Raw genomic sequence first — 24,447 nt, forward strand, 5'->3', positions numbered from 1 at the left:
ACAAAGTTTTAGTTTCTTTTGTATTAGAGTGTATAAAAAGATTCCTGAAAGTAGAAATATGGTACCTGAAAGGAATAAGTTGAATTTCAGAAAGAAAACTTTCTGCTCATGTTATAGTCTTTTGTTTTCTGTTTTTCGTAAATAATTCTTAAATTCAATTGAAATAACTGAAAAAGTTCAGAGTTTTAAATTTGCCCCATTTTAAAGATGTAAAAAAACTAGTGAATTTTTATCTAGTTCTTAATTAAGTCTAAATTTGCAGTTTGCTTTTGCCTTAGCTGAAAGATTGGTGCCCCTGATAATGCAGCATTGGCAGCCTCATCTGCACAGTTGTGACGGTTTCCAGATGAAGGACATCCACATTTATAAATCATCTTAAATTAGGAAACCAAATTAGCTGCCCCTCATGGTTACCTAAGGTAGGATGGGACATATTGTCATATTACATTTCACACTTCACATTTGTGCTGAGAAAAATTTCTAATTTTGAAGAAAATACTTACAAGAAGCAAGTAATCAAGTTCTTCTAAGTCATGAAAATTGCAAGGAAGGATTAATTAACAAGAGATGAATTCAAGATGTCATGAAAACCTGAATTATCAATAGGTAATGATTTCTTTAGAAAAGAAATGATAAATAAATATGGTATATGAAGCATATAAAGCAGAACATTGTCATATAGACAGGAGATGAGGAGTGGAGCAGAAGTTACAGAACACTAAGCTAAGACAATTTTCACAGTGATTTTCTGACATAGTCTGTGATTTCCTGACACAGTCTGTGACTTTCTCTCTTTCCCATCATGATAGTGCTTTGGCTTTTTTTTGTCCTCTCCTCTGAATGAGACTTGTGACATCAGTGTTACTTTCCAACTTTAGCCTTCCCAACAATACTTAGACAGTCTGGAGCCTTTTCCTTTGGAGGTGTCATTTGACCTCTTTGGAAATAGACACTATCTATAAAATCTATAAATATGTCTGAAAAGTACTTAACACTTTGTAGTTTTAGTTCTGATAATCCAACAATTTTATTTTCCTTTTTTTGTTAAAATTACAAATACTAGGTTTCCTTTGGCATGATAGCAGGAAAGATTTTGGCTGGTCACAGGAAGCAGCTGTTGAACCATACGCAGTCATTTGGCTGATTTTTTAGTCTTACAACCCAGTAAAACTTCAAAGATTTACCTGTTGTGTAAGAGATTTTATGTACCATTTTTTAGACTGCATGAGTATTTGTTCTAAGCTAGAATTTCACCCACTGGTTGAAGTGTTTCCTTTCTCTCAGCTGACATGGATGAGCACCAAACAAATTTAGCCAGAATATTCTGTCAAAGAATTATTTACATTGAATCATGTTGCTGAAAATTTGGCTTCAGAGTATCAGTACAGACTTGTGAATATCATGGTGCTGTGACACCGTGCCTCACCAGCTTTTTGCTTTTGTGTGACAACAGAATTTTTCACCAGCCTGGGATATTGACCATGACTACTACAGTTTTGTAGGGCAAAAGTGCAACACTGAGGTCAAGCAGCTATCACTTCTAACAATCCATTTGGTACCAGCTGTGAAAACTGTCTTTACTTTGATTTTCACCGGATCAGCTTAGAGGAAAAAAGGTAATGCAGAACTAAAATTGTAGGGCATTTTTAAAACCATAAATGCAAACTGAACACTTGAAATTTCCCTATCTGATCAAATAATTGAAACATCTTGAGAAATTGTTTAGGTGTACAAGGAATGAAGAAGCTTTATAACTGGAACAGCAAACATTCCCAAAAAGAGTTTAGTACAGGGAATGAAGTTTTGCATAAATTTGGCCAAACATTTAAAATTGTTTTTACCAGCAAAAGTGAATGATAATGAATTTTCTTTCTAATAATGGTTTGGAAAAATAAAAGTGGATGATATGAAAGACTGGATTAATTTCTCTGCCAAGATTGGGCACTCCCTCAGTAAATTCAAGATATCCCTCAAAAATACTGAGTGGTAGAAGTGCACTTTGTTCTTAGGTGTCCAGCAGAAATTTTAGCATTAAGATACGTGTGTTTTTGGGCATAAACCCTGGGTTTAAAACAGAATGTGATAATTACAGGCTCTACCTGAGCTCCAAGTGTAGATATAGACCACATGACCAAAATGAACTTGGTATTGAAACATATGTCAACATATATTACTAACACCTAACTTTCCCACCTCTTTCAAGTCCAAGAAGCTTACAGTGCACCTGCTAAAGATACATAGACATTTGATTTCTTGAGTTTGAAATGCCAAGTGTCCTTTCTAGGCTGTGAATATGACTCTTTCTTCTTATGTTTCACACATTGTTTTTTTAAAATTTTGACCAACAATTTTAAATAATATGTTTTCCCTAATTCTGTGCTTTTTAGACAGTCTTTAGCATCTTCAACATCCATACTGAAAATAAGTGAGACCTTGCTTTGTATCTGTGGACTTCATTTTGAGATGGAGCTCTGAAATAATGTTTAAAGGGTAAGTATAACACAACTGGAAAACATCTGTGAAAACAGAAATGAATTGACAGTCTTGTTGGTACATGATGAGATACAGCCTAATGACTTGGTTTCGCACAAGAATATTTCATGCATGGCCAGTTTTAGAAACCTTAGATGACACACAGCTTCCTTCTTAAAGGCTCACCCAAAATAGATATGATCACTTAAGGCCATTCAATGTGAATAAAGGTTTCAAAGTTTAAGCTCTGAGTTGTGAAAATGGGGGGTGTGGAAGGATAAAATAAATCTATTGGTGGAAGCTGTGGCTGAGTTAGTGTGGTCAAAATAAGAAGGCTTCTGTTAGGGTTTTCAAGACCAGCATTGCTAAAGAAATGTTGAAGATTCCTTCACTTTTTATAATTTTTGGCATAAATAGACATGAAATTTGCTTTTCCACCCAAACTTGAAGAAGAACCTTTTCCATCTATTATTTTCAACTGCTGTTCCTCTCCTTACCTTCCAAACAGCTATTTTTGCACTATTTTTGCTATTTTTGTTGTGTCAAAGAGAGAAGTAGAAAAGTACCCAACTCTGAATATTGCAAAAAACCCATTCATTAGCTGAAAATTATCATTTGGATTTCATCCCTCTTCACATGATTGGTGAGAGTGAGGAGAGTGAATTACAGTCATTATGGTTCAGCGTGTTTTCTGTCACTTTAACGCAGGTATTCCCCAAATATGAGTAATGAGTTGTCTATCTCTGATTGTGTACTCTCATTTGACCCAACGGGAGTGTGAGATGACTCAGAAGCAACACTGGTTTCAGAGTATTCATATAACTTGAACACAAGGAAGTAGAATTTAATTCATGCAGTTGGGTAAGAAAAGTGTTTCTGCACTGGTTGTAGGAAAAACATGAGGTATAAGATTTTATAGGCATATCCTGTACCCTGAATGGCCTGACTTGCTCTATCCTTGGTTTTACTGGAATTATCATTATACAATATTTTGATGAGGAAATGGCTGCAGCTTCTTACTGAGAGCTGCTGCTCTGCAATGTTTCTTCAGACACCCCTGAATCAATTAGAAGAGACCATCTTAGGTCATCCTGGCCTTGCCTTGTCCTCTACCTGGTTCCCAGTTTGGAGCACTGTAAGGCTGAGGACCACACAAGAGTTTAGTACACATGAGGCCCTTACACTGAACACCACGGTGCCAGAGCATCTGGGATCTCTGGGAAGTGTTGAACCACATTCTAACTAAGCTTGTTCATCATTGGCGCTACCCTGATACCCTTTTTAAAGTTATAGAAACAGGGATCTCTGCTGTCTTAACTTCCTCATAGCCTAAATGTCTTTTTATTAGTATTAGCCAGTCCTTTTATGTTGGGACACAACCCCTTGAATAGTATTTTTTACACCTGATTTGTGCAATATTATTATTTTTTCCACACAAACTCTATGCAGAATTCCAAGCTTAAAATACTTTTACTGCGCACAGCTTTGATTTCCCCATGTGTAAAGCTACAGAATTTGTGTAAAAAGGAAACACAGTGATTTTTGGGAGCATACTTCATGCCTTTCTAGTGATATGAATCCTCCTTAATGTCATCCAGCATACTTCAAAAGTTGTCATCCAGAAAATGCCTCTCAAAGTCTCTGTCATTATAGGTGAGTTTTCAGTTCTTGGATTCTTACTCAGAACCCTGGAAGTCTGAACTGGAAAACATTGTCCACAGCATGGTGTTGAAACTGGATATTGTTTTGCTGTGCTAATGGATTTTTGTTGAACTCATGATTTTAGTTCTCTGCAACCTGTAAAGTTCTTCCCTGTGTGGTAGTGGTGGAGGCAGGGGAGGCCAAGGCTGGGGTTTGGGTGTCTGGTGGCTTTTGTGACTGTAACTGTGGAGATTTGTCCAGATTTTTAGATGGAGCAATTGTCTGAACAAGAGGGAACCTGTTCCAGATCAGCAGTACAGTACAAAAATTTTAAGACCTTAACTCTGTGGTGAGACTCCATATGATGCAGGTAAGATTCTTTTCTCTTTTGTTTGTTAAGATTGCTGTCAAAGCCATTTCTACTGTCCTGACAGTAGAATCAAAAATTTGTTTAGGATGAAAAAGACTTAGGATCATTGAGTCAAGCTGTTAATGTATGTCTATCACTAAATCAGGTTTTGAAGTGCCACGTATACATATCTTTTAAATACTTCCTGGGATGGTGATTCTACCATTTCCCTGGGCAGCCTGTTCCAATGCTTGACAGCTATTTTGGTGAAGAAAATTTTGCTAACACCCAGTCTAAACCTCCCCTGGTGCAACTTGAGTCCCTTTCTTCTTGTCTATTACTTATTACTTGGTAGAAGAGACAGACAGATAGATTCCCCCCTTGCTAGATCCTCCTGTCAGGTAGAAAGTGCCAAGGTTTCCCCTGAGACTCCTTTTCTCCCAGACTGTTTACCCAGTTCCTGCAGCATCTCCTCATAAGACTTGTGTTGCAAACCCTTCACCATTTTCCTTCTGTGGACTTACTCTAGCACCTCAATGTCCTTCCAGCAGGGAGGGGTCCAAAACTGAACACAGGATCTGGGGTGCTGCCTCACCAGTGCCAGGTACAGGGAGAGAATACTGATGAGATAGACTGAAGAAGTAAGATTTTAAATAGCCACAGAGAAACTCTGATAAGCAAGTCAAGCAATGAAAAAACATTATTCATATCTCTGGAGAAAGTCAGAAAAAAAAAATTCCAAGATGCTGTAGCATTTAGTTCTAGAAAATGAGTAAATACTTAAATTGCCAGTCAGAAACACAAAAGGAGGAGAAATGAGACATACCATTCTTGTTCCTGTTTTAATGAGCTTTTTGTGGTTTATATTTTATTACACACTTTATATTTTAAGTTCAACTTATTAGGAATCAGCATATGGTTGCTGAAATATGCTCTGATTCACTACATATTGAAGATTATTTTCCTGTTTTTATTAATGACCTTTACCATTTAGAGACAAACTATTGGTGCTGGGGTTGTTTGGGGATTTAGTGGGGTTGGAGTGGTAGGCCATGGTGTCTGGATGGCATGCCCACAGTAGCTACTTTTTCTTCTGTTGCCTTTTGCTCTCTGCATTGTGGTGTCACTGGTGTGGGATTGTGGCACTGCAGGAAGAAAAAGCTCTTCAGCTGTACCCATGGTAACAAAAAGGGATGTCTTTTCTGTCTAGTTTGAATCAGCATTTTCTGTATTAAATCCTGCTTGTCTGCTGTATCCTGCAAAGTTTTTAAGGAGATGATGAAAATGTAAGAGGAGAATCTTGTACCTATATGATAGCCTTATTCCAAACCTTGTCCCTCAAGTATTTTTTCAGTTCATATGGTAAAACTACAAGTGAAGAACAGGAAAATTTGTCATTCTGACCTAGGAGATACACATGGCTTTTTAGAAGATCTAACCAAGTAAACACTGTGTTGTTAACTGGGACTGTGACCTTGAGCCTAAAATCCCATGGAGGAGACAGAAGATTTCCAAAATAATGATGGTACTTCTCTTAAAATGATGACTCACATCACTGAAATGGAGTGGGAAGGAGTAGGTGAATAAAATCTCTCGTATTTTCTAAAACTAGAGTTTTTCCTGATCAGAATTTTGTCCATACCTTCTGGCAAAGATATATCAACTTCCTCTTTCTACAGCACTGCTGATCTCATCCTGGGTGATGTATAGCAGCTCTACTTCTTGCTTCTCTGTGATTGAAATGTAAAACTTTACACAGAAAAATTTGTGCCTTGTAATAGCTCCATGGAATGCTTTACAAACTCTCCACAGGAAATGCTGATGTTAACCCTGCAGTTATCAAATTAGTGCAATGCACTGACTATAGGTTGTATTTTAAATGTGATCAGATTTCCTCCCTCCCCCCCCATTTTCTGAGTGGGGTTTCCTGAATTCTGAAGGAGAACTTCCAGGTCTAAAATGAATAGGAAAAAAAATGGGAACAGGGACAATTTCTCTCTTTAAACGAATTTAAATGCATTAAACAGACTTTCACTATGAAAGGGACTACTATACAGCCCAAAGTTCAAACAATTGAGTTCTTTCATTCAAATGATGCTCTGATCACGCTGAAATCATTACAGAGCTTGCTCACTGCAAGTCACATCCTTAATAGGTGGCAAGGATAACCACATTAAACAGGGATATTTTCTCTAGACTTATTTATCTCTTTCCAGACTTCCTAACTTAAAAATCTTATTAAACACTAGATTTAATGTACTTAGCCTAATTGCTGTCTCCACAACATTAAAGAATGTCTGCTACAGATAAAAGAGAGCATCTTAGCTTTTCTCATATTTTTCCCACTTTTTCTACTATGATTTTTTCTAGCTTCTTAATTGAAAGAAATCCCTTATTTTGAATTCTGTTGCAACTTTAAAGAAAAGGATCTGAAATATATATTTCATTCCATGTGATACACAACTCTAACATCTTAATTTCAAAACTCATTCACCAATTCTATTTTAATATGAAAGCAAGTCATATATTAGCATGATTGTCTATCATGTCTTGAAGAATCCCTTATTCTTAATCCTGTATCTGAATTCGCTTAGATATCTGAACTTCTTTAATAGTTAAACATCATCAAGTAATTTTTGCAATTAGTTGCTGCAGCTGGGCATAGGGCAGCCTGGAAATTGTGGTGTGCTTTTTTAGTCAAGTTTATTTGTGCAAGTCTGCCTGGCAAGAAGTGAAGGAGGTCTGTGGCTCTGGTCTGTTTCGTGATGCAGGTGAGAGCTTTTCCTCAGTTCACCAACAGGCAGCTTGGGAGCCTGGAGACCTCCTGCTGCAGAGCCAGGAGTGAGAAAATCCTTGGTGGCCAGGGGCTGAGCCCTCCAGGGAGATGTAATTCAGCAGAGGAAAGCCTAGTAGATGACAAAGGCCTAATAAAGACCGGTGCCTGTAAACTGGAGACAGGGAAATTAATGTTGGGATTATAGCATCATAAGATCACAGGATAATTCAGAATGGAAGGGTGCTCAGAAGTCACCAGTCCAACCTCCTACTGAGAGCAGCATCACCTCTGATCTCAGACCAGTTGCTCAGGGTGTTATATGGTCAGGTCTGGATGGAAAGCACAGCTTCCCTAGGGAACTTGCTCCAATTCTGATCTGGTAGGGAAAAATAGCTTCTGGGATCCAGTAAGAACTTCAATGACAGAGACACATTTATATTGTTGTGCACTATTGGGATAGATCTGCCACAGGATTTGGGGAATTCCACATTTATTGTTACCTTTATGACTGGATAATTTTCTGGGAAACATGTCTTTTATCAAAGGTAAGATTATATTTTCTGTATATACAGCTGTTCCTTGTGGCTTTAATTTAACAAATACATGAAGACATAACCTATCACCTAGCTGGAAGAGCTGAATGAGGCACTTTTGGCAATAAAGGAATTACTGCCTTTTTAAAATAAAAATTTTGAATATCTTTTCATCTAAATTGCTAAAATTATAGTAATAGAATTTACTGGAAGTGAAAATTTGGTTAAAGGAATTGTTACCCTTTCTAATCTTCCATTGGATTTTGAACTTCAATACTTCTGAGACATTCCTATGGCATTTAATTATCGAGTGACTTGGAAAAGAAAAAAATATTCTCAGAAACTTGTGAATAACCTAGTTTGTACTTGTTCAAAGCCATTAAAAACCTCTTTATTTGTAAAAATAAAACAAAAAAAGCACCAGACTGCTGTCTTTCGTGTGATAGGAGGACACAGCATATATGGTCTTCTGTCTGCACCACCACCACCTCGACCCCTTTAATGCTTCAAAAGCTTCATTTGCTGAGTGATAAAATTTACTGATATTTTGATTATCAGGCTAATGGTACATGCTGAGAATGGGGACACAGAGGTAGTTTTGAGGCTCTTCTGACATTTTCCTTTGCTGTTGCTGTCATAATAATGTGTAGCAGGTGGCTGCGTGGCCAGAGAAAGGGTTATTGCTGGGACACATCATTGTTATGTTGATGCATTTTTGTACCACTTCTTACCCTCAGGTTTCTGAGAGGTTCCATCTTAAATGAGAAAATGCAGCAAGATCAAATTCAATGCAGATGCTACCAGTCCATTCTGTATCAACCCCCAAACCAGGAATGTGATGACACAAGATGGACTGAACTCAGTTTCACACTATACATTTAGTGGTGGGCAATTAAAGCATGTAAACTTTGGATTATCCAAATTAGAAATGGTTAATCTCTGTTTAACTTTGGGCTGTACAACTTACTCAACAGATACATGCCAACATTGTTTATTTATCTAAAGATATTTATCTAATTCAGCTGCCATATACATTCAAGACCTAGGGTATAATCATAGTCTGATTCCCCAAAGGTGATGGTAGCACCCTGTTCTCATTTTTGGGTGCTAGAGAGTTACACTCTCATAGTCTGCCTGAAGTGCAGGTGCTGCCTAATTATATTGCACAAAGAGATTTGACTTCAGTGAAAATTCAGAAAAAAGGAGTAGTCTTGTGTAATGCCTACACACTTCTAAAAAGGCTTTGTCTGGAGGGGAAAAAAAAAGAGAAGCTTGAATCTGAATCCTATCCAAGGATTTTCTTTGTTAAACAGCTGAAGGAGTCCTAGCGTGGAGATAAAAATACAGATAAAGGGGAAAATTTTTGTGGTACAATGGAGAGATAAGGTTCTATTTAGCCTGTGCTTGTGTGGGCACCTACAGCTTGGCTGCTGTGCTGGTGGTGTTCCCAACACTGGGAGTCCACACAGCCCTGCTTCCCACGGCCTTGTCCTTGCTCTGCTCCCTCCGAGGTCCCAACAACTCCTTCCTGCTCCTGTTGTCCACCAGGAGTTGTGCAATTCCTGCCATGTGGTGTTTTAAACATGACCACACACATAGAAATGGGACTGGGGGCAAAAGTGGACAAAACTGTGAGAACTTTGGTGGTTTTGAGTGAGGGTTTTGGAGTAAATAAGTTTCAGTATGAGACATGAAAATTACTGTTTTAACTAATTTCTTCATCTTTGGTATTTAAGGATGTTTGAAATTGATTCCTACTCAGTTTTTTAATATGATTTTTGAATTTTCACTGTTCCTTTTATGATAATCACCATAATTATGATTTTATTCTATTAAAGTTTTTTTTCTTAGAACTGTGAAAAAGTCTTCAAAAATATATATTAAAGAATTAATAATCTTTTTTCACTAGCATTTTCAGTAGTAAGTCTTGCCTTTACTAAAAATTTGTGCCATTTTAAACTAGACTAATATTAAATACCTAACTATGCACACCAAAACTGAATCTTTTTTTTAGTAAACGTCAAAGATAATAATAATGCTAAGTTAGAAACACTTGGGGTGGGCTGTGGGGGAAATAAATCCCTCGAGTCTTGCTTTTTACGGATAGTTTTTGATACATATGTTTTCCATATGAAATTCTCATTGCAAGCCCTGCTACATATGAGATTATAGCAACACTGCAACACTGCTGTGAGCAGACACAGGCAGTTCTTGTTTGGCTCACCTGTGCTGCAAGGCAGCCAGACAGCTTTGGTGGCTCTGAAACTGAAATGTGCTGCAAGAGCGAGCTGAGGGCTGAGACCTTGGAGCTGAACAGGGATTTGAGAAGGAGCTGAGTAAGCTCTTGTTTAAAGAGTCACAAGTGTTTTAACGTGGGCAACGTAGCACCAACAGAAAGTTGGAGAGCCACCACAAATATACGATGGTTCTACGACTTCTTAAAGAGGATGTCTCTGTTTAAAAATCTACTGATAATCAAATAATCTTTATTTCCATACATAGTAAGGTTTCCCATGATCAATTTCTATTTTAGCAGTGAAGTTCAGTATTCTGGGACTACAAGCTAATTGAACGCTTAATGCTAATCTCTTAGAAGGTTTGGATATAATTAAAAGAATACTTTTACTGTGTCCCTTGTAGTCATAATAATGGTGACTAGGTTTTGAAAATTAACCAGAGACAGTAGTGATACTGAGTTTTAAACAAGGCTGTAAAATTTTAGTGCTCCCTGACATGGCTTGAGATACTAGGACCTACAGAAAAAGGTTTTTAATCTTTTTGACTAGAAGTAAAACATATAATTGGAGATTAAGTTTTTCTCTTTGTGACTGTTATGTGGAATAATGACATTTATTTTATGAACTTGACGTAAACTTCCTGAGTGATAAACTGACTAAAATGTTTTTTACATGTAAAAAACTTGGTCAAACTGTGGTGCTTTGGGGCACCTTCCATGCATGTTTGAAGTTAAAAGAAAAACAGATTTGAGAACAAAATCAATATAGGCATTTGTGTCAGAACTCCATTTACTCCAGGAAGTGTTAGGAGTAAGAACATAATATTTTCTTACTTCTAAAAAAGATGAAGGGAAAGACAAAGGACCTTGTGTGGACCTAATGTGAAGATTTATTATCAGCCACATCTATCTGAAATAATTTCCTGTTGATCTGTCAGGGCCAAATTTATCCCATGGATGCCCTTTTCTAGCTGTGCTGTTATTTATGCATGTTGTTATATATAAACCATGAAGTCTGATGCCCTTCACAGTCATAAGTAAACTTTTTTAGAGATTGGAAATGAGGGATATCACAACACCATGTCTCCAGCCTTGCAATTGTTGTTGACCTAACAGTGTATGTCCTGTAGTATTTCACAGAGACTCTGCAAATATATGGTCTTCTGGTGGTTTTCTGTGCTGTTGCTTTGGGTGAAGATTTGCCATTTTCATATAAATATAGAAACTAAATATAAACTTCTCTACCAAATTCTGGAAGAACATTAAATAGGTAATTAGTGGCACCACAAATGTATTTGTATCTGCTTTGGAAATTCCAGATTTGAATCTAAGTGCTGTGGATTTAAATTATTTCTTATGAGAAAGCATTTTTGAGAAATTAAAGTGCTTTATCTATCTACCTGATCTAACCTTCAGCTAATTTGAGGTATTTTAACTTTGAAAAATGATCTGATTAAATACACTGGTGGGAAGGACACAACATTCATCAAAACTGTTCTAAAAGGGTTCAGACTTCAGGAAATTGAGGGAGAGGTTCACCATATGAAGACCATTTCTCCAGGGATGGAAGATTAAGGTGACAAGTTACTGGTCATCCTGCTTCTGCTCACAGCTGTTGATGACAGCTCATTCTTGCTCTTTTGTCCTAGACAGCAGATGGGATGGGGGCTGCAGAGCTCTGGGGCTCTGGCTTGGAAGACACAACGCTGATAAATCGAACACAGACTGCTCCCTTCAAGGACCTTTTCCCACAGAGATGAGAAACCACCTTCAACCTCAGGGAGCTAATCTCCTCACCCTTCATCCAGAATCTGGGAAACACCAAGTCTGAGTCCGAGAAGGGACTGTTGTTTAGATATTCTGAGTTGGTGTCTGTAGGAGTCCACTTCTTTCTGTTGCCTTTGGGAGGGGTTATCTCTGGGACTAAAACTCAGAGAATGCCTGTCTACATAACCAGGCTGGTGGAGAAAACAGTCAGTTTGTGGAAAGATAGGATATAAGAAGTTGTCCAGATGGGAGCTGTCATCCCATGACTGTGGTATACCACAGTGTGGGCACACCCCAGAGTTTCTCCTCCTCTACTGTGTATTCATAATAGCACAAAATGGCCTTTTTTGTCTCAGACAGTAAAGCAGTAGGAGATCCTTTTTATCTTGAAGTGTGTGACTGCATAGCAGGAACAACTACCATAATGCAGCTTTCAAGTTTTGAGCTCATCAGAAGCTTTAAGCAGAAGGCTATGAGTTTGTGGCTTGTTAATAAGAAAAACATTTGGAAAAGTCACTGAATAACCTGAGATTTTTGTATTGCATTATGGGTCTTTGTACATTCCAAGTGGTTTCCTGAAATTACCAGAACTTAGGATATTCAGCATGGGATTCAAGTTAGTAAATTCTGGATGTCCACAATGAAGATGATTGTAAACTACTCATCCAGACTCTTTTTATAGTCATTAAAATGTAAGTAAACATTTCTAAGATGCAATTAATCTAATATTAGTGCAGATGTTCAATACAGCAGAGTTGAGTCATCCTCCAGAAGTGCCTAATCCTCTCCAGTGAACATGAACTTAGAAACCTGACTTCAGGCTCTGCTGTTAGGTGACATAGCTTCCACTCATAAATTATCATGTTTTCTTCAGCCTACCATGCTATGGGAAATAGAGGTACTACACCTTTGATTATCATATTTCTGTCACTTTGAGAGGTGCTAAGCATTGAATGGAGAAAATAGGAATTATTTATAATTAACTTTGAAGGCATCCAGGCAGATTTCCAATTACAGGTTAAGAAATAGATAAGGAATATTAATAAAAGAGGAAAATTTAACTCAAGTGTCTGTTCAGTTGAAGAAAAGGTAGATGGAATGGCAAAGAATGAACTAGCAGAGAAACAAAAGTTTGTAGAGAAGGAATATTATCATTACTGGAATATATTAATTAAAAAGGTTTTTAAAATAATGAACTAAGTGGCTGTATGGAAAAAGTCCTTTGGTTGTGCTGAGAAATGAAGCAGGTACGTGAGCAGGTGCATCACTTTGCACAGTCCCTATGTCCTAGTTTTCAGAGGAACCCCCAATTTGGTGTGCAGCTGCCCATCTTTCCATCCCCTGTCAGCCTTTGAATCTCTGTATTCCAGCTCTGGGTGCCAGGAATGGGCAACCTGGGGTTCAAGAAGGAATATATGACACATCTAGAATGGGAGACTTCCAAAACATTGGCATTTATTTATTTATTATAAAACAAAGATAGAACAGAAACAGAACGATGCTGGTATGAATATTATGGAGAATACTCCTTTTTATTTTGACACAGCTATCACAGGGTTGTGCTGGCACATGGAAGTTATACCAAGAACCCAACCTAACTAACTTGCTGCCCCAAGAATATTTTTGTTGGTACACAAAAGTAGGCTGGGGGAAAGAAAGACATTATAATGGCAAGATCCATTTATCTGGTAGGCAACTGAGGCCTAGATAAATCAGAGAGTGTCCCCAAAGCTTGGGATCTGAATCAGCAAGGATTGCTTCTATTCTCAATAGTTTACAGGACGATTTCAGTTGATATTTCCTTCTCTTACTCAGAGACCTGCATCAGGATTATAATTTTACTAATTCTGAAAGAAAACCAGACAAAATTTTACAAATGTTTATCTCCTCTAATTTTATTTTTAATAAAAATAACTTTTCTCATGCTTTGATCATTCAGCTTGTTCTGAGATAGTAGTATTCTTTTTTCATAAGTAAGTGCACTCATGAATTTTTAACTAGTACCTGGACTAAGCTAAGTTACAGTGGCATTTTACTGCACTGTAGACTACAGTTATATGGAATGAACCTAATCAGATGAAATGAGCAAAGGAAGAATGTGTAGTGCCAGATCACCTCCCATGAACTTTTGTGTATTTGTGCAGCTAATCTCTTAATTGGATTTTTATGAGGAATGTTTGCATATTTATCCAGCTTAGTTGTTTTTTGTTATAGACATGGCCCCTGTTTTCTCTGAATGTCTAGAGTTCTATTGAATACTTTATGCAGTTCTGTACTTGGAAAACACAGAGGCAAACAAACACTATGGGAAAAAACAATATACAGAACATACCGTGTGACAAACTGTTACATTAGTACCCAGGTCATTACTATCAGACAAAGCTGCTGCGGTGAATAGCTGCATTTTTCATTCTTCATTCATTGCACAAGGAAAGAATGGCTGAAAGTGCTACTATCAGGGCTGGATTCCCTCCAGGCAGCGAGGTCATTGTTTGTAAACGTTACAGGCGCAGCGCGGGGTGGCACTCGAGCGAAGCAAGGCCCTTGTAGGATATCTGCAAAGATGTGGAATTTTCCACTGACCGAGACAGGTTCACAATCCTACATAGGCATACTTTGGTAGGGGACCATAAAAATAACACTGTGATGGGTTGAGTAACATTCAACTAAAGGTTAATGTAATTACCAGGAAAAGCCCTCTGCTAATTACAGAGTGTCCTGTCTTTTAAAGCTGTTATAATCACATTGCTTTCAGAAGGGCAGCTGAAGCTCGGTTAATGCAGTCTGCTATTTGTGTGTATGCGACAACTTGAGTCAGCTCCAGTGCTCTCTCAAAAATGCATTAATCAGTGATTTTACTGCCTCAGAGGTGGTGAACTGGAGCCTGGCAGAGCTGAAGGTGCTTCTGTTACTGAAAAGAAAGGAACAGGAGCAAAACAGAGGGCTGAGAACAAGTGCAAAGGGGAGAGGGCAAAGATTATTGGAACAACTGTTTCTGCCAGCTGGAGGCAGAGGTGAACTGTGGTTCAGTTTCTCCAAACTCTGACCATTGTCCCATGTGCCATATCCCATGTGCCCCCCAGTCCTCACAGCCTTCCCCTTCCGGAGCTCAAGCTTTGGTAAAATAGGCAGTGAAAGCTGCCCAGTACAGCCTTTGGCACCTGGTGAATTCAACACTTTAGGCACGTAATCTACACAATAGAGGATGTGATAAAAACATTTATTCTACAGTGTGAGACTTAGTCTCAATGATTTGAGACCTAAATACACAGGCTAAGCATAAAAGATGCATTACAAGGAAGTGCTGTGACTTCTAAGCAATTCTCTTGCACTCCAAGTACTGCTATAGATCAAAAACTAAAGTTATGTATCCAAAAATTTGTCTACATATCTATTGCTTTTCCCTGGATCTTACAGATGTGAATAAAATGAAAATAGAAATAAGTACTTCCAAAACAAATAATAACTTTATCAACAACAATGGTAATGCAGTGTATTTTAAATTGCTGTTATGAAAAGAGCCATGGGGAAATCTATGAATGCTGGGGATAGGATTCTTTTCTGAGACAAACCCTGTCATGCAAATGGAGATCTTGATTCCCTGTCTGCTTGATGACAGCTAAAATGAAGGAAATTAGTCCCTAAAACCAGCACTGTACAATAGTCTGGACAGATGCTGGACACATGGGCACTGGGGTTAGTGCAGGAGTTGGTAATTAGAATAAAAATTGGGGATTAACTGCTGTTTCTGTCAACTGGCATCAGGCAAGAACCTGAAAAGGATTTGTTCATAGCCATGGCCCTGAGAAAGCTCAGGAAGTGTTTGGTCTGATGGTTATGGAAAAAACAGGCTGGGAACCATGACAAGAGGAGTGCTCTCTGGGTTTTGACTCTCTGATGCGCAGGAAAGCAAAACTTCTTTGTCCATAGTTTGCAGATCCTCACTTGTGTTCAAGAAAATACCTGCTACCAAATTCATCCCATATAATAAAGCAAATACAAGGGACTAAAAAGGTCCAAGCTAGTGAAGTGACTTGTATCTCTCCCAGCAAACACTCCTGTTTGGTCCTTGAGTTATTGCGTGTTGCATTTTGGCTTGAGTGGGCACACTCTCTCTTACTAATATTCCATACATCTTAGTAGCATTACAGGGCATTTTGCATTTTCAGTGCTTATTCTGTAACTTAAGAGATTTTCTGAGCTAGAACACCAGCTGTCAGCAATTATATCCTTAAGTGACTTCATTTTAGCATTGGGGAAAAGACTGGGAGCTCTTGGGAGACTTTTTGGTGCCTTTCCCCTCTCTTTAATGTACTTTTCTAAATTTGCTCTGCCCCTGCAGACTTCCATAGGAAGGCAGACAAAGCAGCAGCAATTTCAATGGCAGAAACCTGCAAACCCTGTCATGCTTGTTCTCATAGCTGTTACTGATCCTGAAAGGCAAATGGGGGAACGATCCCTGCAGTCCCATGGCCAGAGGTACAGAGAAGACATGTTTCTGGATTTATTGTAAAAAATTCTTTCAAGGGATCAAAAGGCTAATTTATATGATTCTCCAGCACTTTTGATCACAAGTGCTGGTGAAGAGGAAATGAAATGTTAAATGCTGTTTCTTTCCTTGCAGCTGCTCCTGGGTCTCTTAGATTTGAAATAAATGTTTGTACATTCATCACGTTATATAAATAATGAAATTTTACTCTGATTAAGAGCTGACTGCTAGAAGATCTTAGTGCCTCTACAAAATGTACACACTGGAAAGAGTTTGACTGCACTCCTGATGCACTTCCACAGGTCTCAGTCTGTTGGAACAGCCCCTCTCCCACGGCTTTGTGACACTCTTGTTCCAGACTTATCTCCAGATGAAGCGACTACAGTGTTTTCTGACACTCAGCTGTGCTTAGTCCCAGCTTTGAGAGATAAAAAAGGGAAAGGCCATGTTAACACTTTGCCCTAGAAACCTTTAATGATTCCAATAGGATCCATGTTGTCGAGACTTAAAAACCTCATGAATAACATGGAAGTTGTAGTATTCATTCTTTATCATCAAGCCTCTGTTAATTTGCATACAGATGGGTCTCCATTTTCTGCAATATGCCTAATCAGAGATGTCTGTGCTAGGCAGTCTGGAGTGTATCACACTGCCAGTTTGCCATCTAGTGGTATAGCATAAAGCAAATTTTACATCCTATTTCATAATTTCAGCAGAAAGATGCCCTCAGAACACAAACACAAGATGATTCATCCACAGGAGAATGGCTGTATAGATCCAATTTCTGTTTAACACCTAGGCTTTATTGTTTTCAGTATTATCCTGGTCTTCTTTTGACTGTATTTTTATACAAGTATCAGGGAATCTCAAAAAGTGGAATGTGAATGGCACTTGAGAGAGCATTGTCTGTATGACAATGGGTCTTCAGTGACCACCCACATCAAGAGAGGTTCAGTGTAACCTCAAGAGTTCCCAACAGATGTTTGTTTGGTCTGTTCCACAAAACTTTCTGGTTTTCTTGATTCCACAAACCTCTTTGGGTGTGCAGTGAGAGTCATGGCAGTTGTCCTTTAATGCACTGATCCTGACAGCTGGAGGAAGCATTGCAAAGGAAAAATGCCACTTCTCTGCAAAGTCTGTGAGTGCTGCTGAGGGAAAGCTCATCACTTCCTCACTGGGCTGCTGTGGGATGGGGACGTCATCCCAGCCAAGGGACTCAATTGGCCACTCTGAGGAAGGTTAAAATATCCAGGAAGTCTGACATAACCAGCCAGCAGCTAGAGTGGTTGAGAAAGTGATGAAAAAACATGTCAGGGCATAGGGGACACTCGCATGGCATGTCTAGGTTTTGTTTCTTTCTACCCTAAGAGTACAGCTAAGAATTTTTTTGTCTTCTATAATAACTCCCATGTCCTGTATTCCTTATATCTGACAGGTGCACAGAATATTGCTATATTAGCAACCACTTGGGTACTCTTTACTGTTTTTTTGGAAAGAGACAAACTGCGGTTGCATGGAGACCAGAGCGCCAGTGTAGTCCGACAGTCACTGTCTGAAATCTTTGTCATCAGTTAATTTAACCTCCTCAGTTTCAATAACTATTCTGGCAGCATGTTCAGCCACACAGGCCCCAAAGGACTTCAAGCAATTTTGATAAGCCATTAATTTCTGATTTAAATAAAGAAGGAGCTGATGACAAGACATTAAAAAAAAAGCCTTACTTTGGAAAAAGTCTCAGATGTGAAACTCCACAGGGAAAGGAAAACTGGGAGAAACACTTATTTTATTTCTTTGTACCCAAAAGGGCAAACAACCATTTCCATCAGCTGCAGAACTTAATTTTCTCACTCTGTCTGCAGAAGTAGCTGGAACAGAAGACTGCCTTCCCAAGTAGTACAACTGAGTCTGTAAATACAAAGAGATGCTAAATACCTGTGAACCTGTTTTATATTAATACTTCTATCACACACTGCCAAGGAGCAGGATGGGAAAGACACAAGCTGGAAGAGCTATTGTGGAAAAGAGACATTGTAATTTGATGGGCAAAATTTCAGTTCTATAGCAAACTCAGTTCATACGGGCAGTTCATTTACTCTGTATGTTTTGATGTGAAACTGGTTGCCTCAGTAGTTGTAGCATGCTTTTGAATGGGACAATAATCTTTATTCTGCAATAATCAGCAGAAATATTGCTGAAAGTTAATTTTTAAAAAATAATTACATAGGCACAGTATATACAATTTTGGCTGACTGTAGTACATTTAATTGCAGAGCTGATAGCAGACCTTGCACTAAAGAAAAGTAGGTGTGATAAGCTCCCTTTGCTAGTTTTGAAGTCTAAATAATTTCTCATATACTGGGAATTCCTTGTGGGGAAAAAAGCCAGAAGAAGTACAATGCATAAAATATTGTACAGCAAAGAAAAAAACTTTTCAACAGTGCCATGACTCCTTCCTGAAAGCTGTAGAGGTAACATGGTTATGGATGGAAAATACAGTCTTTTCTTTTGACACAGAAGTGTCTTAACTTAAAAAAGACAGTGTTAATATGACAGTTAGTTGAGTTAAAACCTAAGACAGAACCCTTAGTATGGTCCTGACAAGGCACAGATAGAACAGCTGGTGAGAGCAAGAAGTGGTAGCAAATGCAGCTCTTGTCACAGCATAAATATCTCATCCAATAATCAATATATCAGCGTTCTCATACAGTAAATATGTAGAAATGTACATGCAATGATATTTGGGAAAAGTCATTGAGTCCCTTATTAAAATGAGAATGAGAATAGTATTCTTCTTTTTGTTTCCTTCAGAGATGTGCAGTCCTGTACGGCTCAGTCTTGGAGCTGGGATGTGGAAATCTGTCCTTCCACCTCTTCTCTGAAAATTTCATTTGGCAAGGTTTTACCTGAGCTTAGATACAGCAGTGGGCAGATGGTATGTGACTGGGCACCCCCTTATCAAACGCAGAAAATGTGTGAATAGTCCTTCTTTGTGGACTTACTTCATCCTGCTGTCTTGGATTTGCTTTAATTTCAAGCCAATGGAGAGGAAGAATCAGAGGTTTCCTTAGAAATTCGACTAAGCATATTTAATTTTTGCATTGAACTGTTGAAAATGGCCTACTGTAATGTTTGCAAAATGCTTCTGATATTTGAATATCATAAGACAGTCGTGGCAGATGAAAACTGAAAAACAACAAGTCTGGCCTTTGTAAATTCTGTTTGTGTTGTCTTCACCTGATAAAAATAGTTGCATGGAATTTACAATAAAAAGAAAATATTTCCTTTGAGATATATAATTTATGTTTGTACTTTTCTAGATAATAGTTCAGCATGAGGTTTGTTAAATTTTAAAGATATTTCCAGTATATGATTAAGCTGACCTATTGATAAAAAAACTTCAAGATCAGTCATATTGTAAAAGATGCCAACCAATTTATATTCATTATTTTCAAGCACAATTTTCTTCCTTTTTTTTTTTTTTAATAATATCAATAACGGGAATATATTAAATAACCAAGGCATATATATTATAACTACAGAATAATTGTAAACCAGAAAGCATCAAGAGTAAGTTCCTCAACAGGGCAACTTTTACTGGCTTTTAAAATGGACTTGGTAAATGGCAAACCCCTGAATAAACCTATCTTAGTGCCTCTTCTGTGCTGTTTATTAAGTTTGCAGTAAAAGCCATTTCTCCTCTCCTGACAATAGAATCATAGAATAGTTTAGGATGGGAAAGAATTTAAGATCATTAAGTCCAATGGTTAACCTAGCACCACTGAACCACTTCCCTAAGTGTGACATCCACATCCCTCGTAGCTATCTCCAGGATGGTGACTCTGGCACTTCCCTGGGCAGCTGGTTCCAATGCTTGATAACCTTTTCAGAGAAGAAAACTTTCCTAATATCCAACCTAAACCTCCCCTGGAGCTACTTGAGGCCATTTCATATCATCCCATAACTTGTTACTTGGAAGAAGAGACCAACGCCCACCCTGCTACAGCCTCCTATAACCTTTTCCTTCATTGATTTAAGCCAAAATGAATTTGTGTTCTTCATTCTGCTATAGTCTGGTTTCTTTCAGAGATCATTGTAAAATTCTTTAGAGTTCAAATACTTATACAGAACTCTGCAATGAAGCTCAGTTTCAATCTGTAACTGGTGCATCACTGAAATTAGAGTGAGTAATAACTTATTATGTAATTTATCTTAGTCTCATGACAAACTGGTCCCAAGAGCTGATGTTCTCTTTTCCTCCAATGAGGAATTATTTGATAATCAAAAATGAGTTAATCACCAGGAAGTTTTCCATGACATTTGGCCAACGAAGTATTTGTGGTTTTTTTTTTGCATCTTAATATAATCATACCTGCTTGAGTTCTCTAAAATCACCCTGTAATACTAATAAGGAAACCCTGAGTCAGGGAACAGTGGTTTAAAAGAGATTTTTAAAAGTGAGAGTAGATTAGACTGTCTTATTGAGTACAAGGAATGAACTAGTGATTAAGGTACTTGTTTTGCCAAAGCTTAGGCACCTGTGAGAAATCAAAGAACTATTTCTATGATTCAGCTGCATTTAAAAAAAACATATTTCCTCTAAAACCATCTGATTACTGACACAAAAAATACTGCCTGCTTTGTTGTAGTTACACTGAAATTTGGGAATTGCACAGCTTAGTGCTTTCCCCAAATAATGGTTGTAATACAGAATAGTCTCCATCTGTTCCGAAATAAGCAACATGGATTCTAATACCCTCCCATCTGTATGTATATTTTTAGTCACACATTCAAGTTTGTAATCCCTCTCCTCCAGTCTACATTCCTGGCGTAAAACATAAGGCTTGTTATTCAAATATTTTAAATTTTGTTTGTGTGTGCATGTGTCTGTATTTTAAGTTCTTTTCTTAACTCTGGGAAAACAGTTTAAAATACATGTCTGCAATGAGACATTTCCTATTTCTCTTGAATCTCCAAAAGTTTCTCTTCTTGAATTGTGAGTCATATAGTTTCTAGATAGCTATGAAGAAAACACCAAAAAGTGGAGAAATAAGAGGACAGAGAAACCTGAGCTGAAACACCATGGGGCAAGTTATACTGGAAAGTACCTTTTAAACATGGATTCCCACTTTATAATGCTGAGTTCTTGTTTGTTAGGATTTGAAGGACAAGCTGAAGTCTTAGTGTGATTGACAAATTACCAAAGGAAGAAAAATAACATCCCACAAGGGGTTCCCAGGTGTGTCTTTGTGGAAGCAGTGCAGAACATGGGAAGAGCAAACCCAATTACTTGACTAGACATAGAGGGAAAGAAAACAAGTATTTTCAGTGACTGAAGAACATGTAACCACAGCAGAAACATAGCTTGTACACAGAGTTCTTAAGTGTTTGCATTGCCCCAGCTTATTTTGGTGAAACTATTTGCATGCTGAGAACACCCACCTATTTAAGGAACAGCAAAAGTCCTATCACTGTAGCAGTTGAGAAAGACAGGACAGATTTCTATTCCAGCACTGCTTTAAGGAAGTTAGAATGTCTTTATCCCCTTTATTTCAAATTCATAATGTAAATCCAGTTTGAGCTGTCTTGTAAGTGTGGAAATAACTCCATGTTGCAAGTGACAGAAGCCTGTTTCTCAAAGGATGTGACTGGGCTTCCCCATTCCCAAGTGCAGGTATGCTTGCTGGCTTACCTGGTAAGAGAGACGGAAAATGGATGCAATGACAAAGAACTGGTAAAGATTATCTCAGTCTGGATGAAGAGGGGAGTCTGAGGCCTTCTATGGAGCACATTGGCATTCAGGTTAGCTGCAGCTACCTCTCTTCAGTGCAATGCACACATAAATCTGATGGCTGGCTCCTGAGGAACTGACTCACAGCAGCCTTTCAGCACTCTCCAGGAGATATTTTGACTGTTTTGAGCAAATCACTCAGTCTTCGTGCCTCAGATTTCCATCTCTTTATTTTAGAGAGGTGATGTGAGGATACACGCACTCAGGTTCACCTTGTACTTGTGTGAGAACTTCAGTCCCTGATGGTGCAGGGATCCAGAGTCTCTGTCAGAAGATCCCAGTGCAGCCATCTCCACCAGAACTCTGGCCCTGGTGCCAGCTCATGACACATCCTTTAGAGGAAGGAGCATGACACTGGGCAATAAAGAAAAATCTTCCCATTAAGACAGATGTTCTTTCCATACAAATTAGTGTTGCTTTATGTCCAAAGACATAAATCCTTCTGATGCTTTATTAACCATCTTTCACAAATATCTTCTCCACCAGAACTGTTAGTTAATCCTTTCTCTTCTACCCCACTCCAAACTTCTAAGACAACCATGGTTCTTTGACAAATTCCAGTCAACTGCTAGAATTTACAGCGGACAAAGAGAATTTTTTTTGTTTATTTACTTATTATTAGTCAGTGCTAGAATTCTTTTCCCAAGTCTTTATATTATAGTTAAGAGCAAACAGGAAAGTTTGGTTCAGTTTTTGTCTGACTCCTGCTTATTTTTAATACCTCTGGAAAACTCTTCCTAAAGAAAGCTCTCACAGTTGCTACAATTACTCTCCTGCTAGGTCTTTTTCATCTTTGCTTTTTCTTAAAGTTCTTTTTCCCACTTCATGTGTAATCAGAATGTCAATGCCACCTACAGAGGTGACATTGACAGATGCTGGCCCAGTGTTGTAAATACATTAGTCCAATGAATGCTTAGTGGCATATAAATGTATTTTAGAGTTATTTTCCATTACATTCCCATAACATTCTTGTATTTCCATTGTGACTGGACTTTAGGTTATGGTTTACAGCAGAGCATTGCAGATGTGCTGAAGCTTGGAAAATACTAGAAACCATATCTGAGGAAGCTGTGTAGTGAGCTTAGCAGAATACAAATTACTTGACCTCCAAAAACAAAGGAATTTTTAGAAACACACAACCACTGACTAGTTATGTTCTCACTGCCAAAGCCTATTACTAGATATTTTGGACAAGGATTCTTAAGGAAGATAAAAGAAACAGAAAGTCAAAGGGAGAATTTTAATTTGCTTCAATGGAAATTTCAACCAGAAAATCAGATAAAGACTGGGCATTACTAAAAAATATAGTGGATATCTAATTAATTTATTCTCCTTACTAGGTTTTGCCCTTGCTTTTATTTAGTACTTGAATAGGTATAGTTTTAAGTGCCATGATCAGCTTTGAGAAGAGCAAAATAAAACTTTGGCATTTGTAGGTCTTCAATTAGAATAATTACTGCAGCATTTTTTTTTTGTGAAACTAAGGAAATTAAGGTTTTAGAAAAAATATGGAACAATATAGAAAAAGATCATAAGCAGGTGGAATAATGTTACTTGTAGCACACTCTGGATGAAGTACTTAAAGCACTATGACAGTTACAATACTTTACCACATGTACTGAGCAGGCACGTTGTGATTTAATGGGTGGCTTCTAAAGAAAATGCCACAGTCAGGTAGAAGTGTCAATTAGTGCAACACTTCCTAACATCCCACTGATTAGTTTTTTTATCTTTGAGTGTTAGAGGAATTGAAAATGTTGCGCATTACTCTCCACTAATTTGATTCTTTTGGGCTCCTCATGGTACATTTTATTCCACTTTGGTCATTTAGAAACAATGTTCTACCTGAACACAAAGGAAAATGGATTCACAGAGGAGCTGTTATTTCAGTATGACAGCATGTGGGAGGAAAAGTGCATTCAGGTTGCAAATCAAATATAAGGTATGTAAGGTTACATCTCCTGCTTTATTCGGGTTTTTCTTAGGAAAGGAGTGTGGAGAACAGCTGCCACTGTTGGTGCTGAAGGCACCAGGGAAGCGCAGCCCTGAGATCTCCAGCCAGTATCTCAGACCTTTCCAGTGATCTGGCCACTGCCCTTTTTTTACCCCCTGCCATCTCTCTTTCATGAAAGGAATCTGGAAAATCGTGTCCTTTCCTGACTGCCCACCAGAGGTAGGCTGAGGTGGTTTAACTGTGATCTTGGGATCACAAATGCCATGAGAAATTTGGGGATTGCTCACCATAGCCTATAACAGCAGTGGGCTTGTCTGTACAGGAATAGTTGTTGAGGTACTGCAAATTCACTCTCTGCATAAATCTGCTTTAACTATCAAGTCTGCACAAGCCTTTATGCTTTGTTATCTAAGAAAAAGCGATAATTGGTGTGAAATCAGCA

Source organism: Zonotrichia leucophrys, chromosome 1A (genome assembly GCF_028769735.1).
Source record: "Zonotrichia leucophrys gambelii isolate GWCS_2022_RI chromosome 1A, RI_Zleu_2.0, whole genome shotgun sequence".
In the NCBI taxonomy this organism is placed as follows: domain Eukaryota; kingdom Metazoa; phylum Chordata; class Aves; order Passeriformes; family Passerellidae; genus Zonotrichia; species Zonotrichia leucophrys.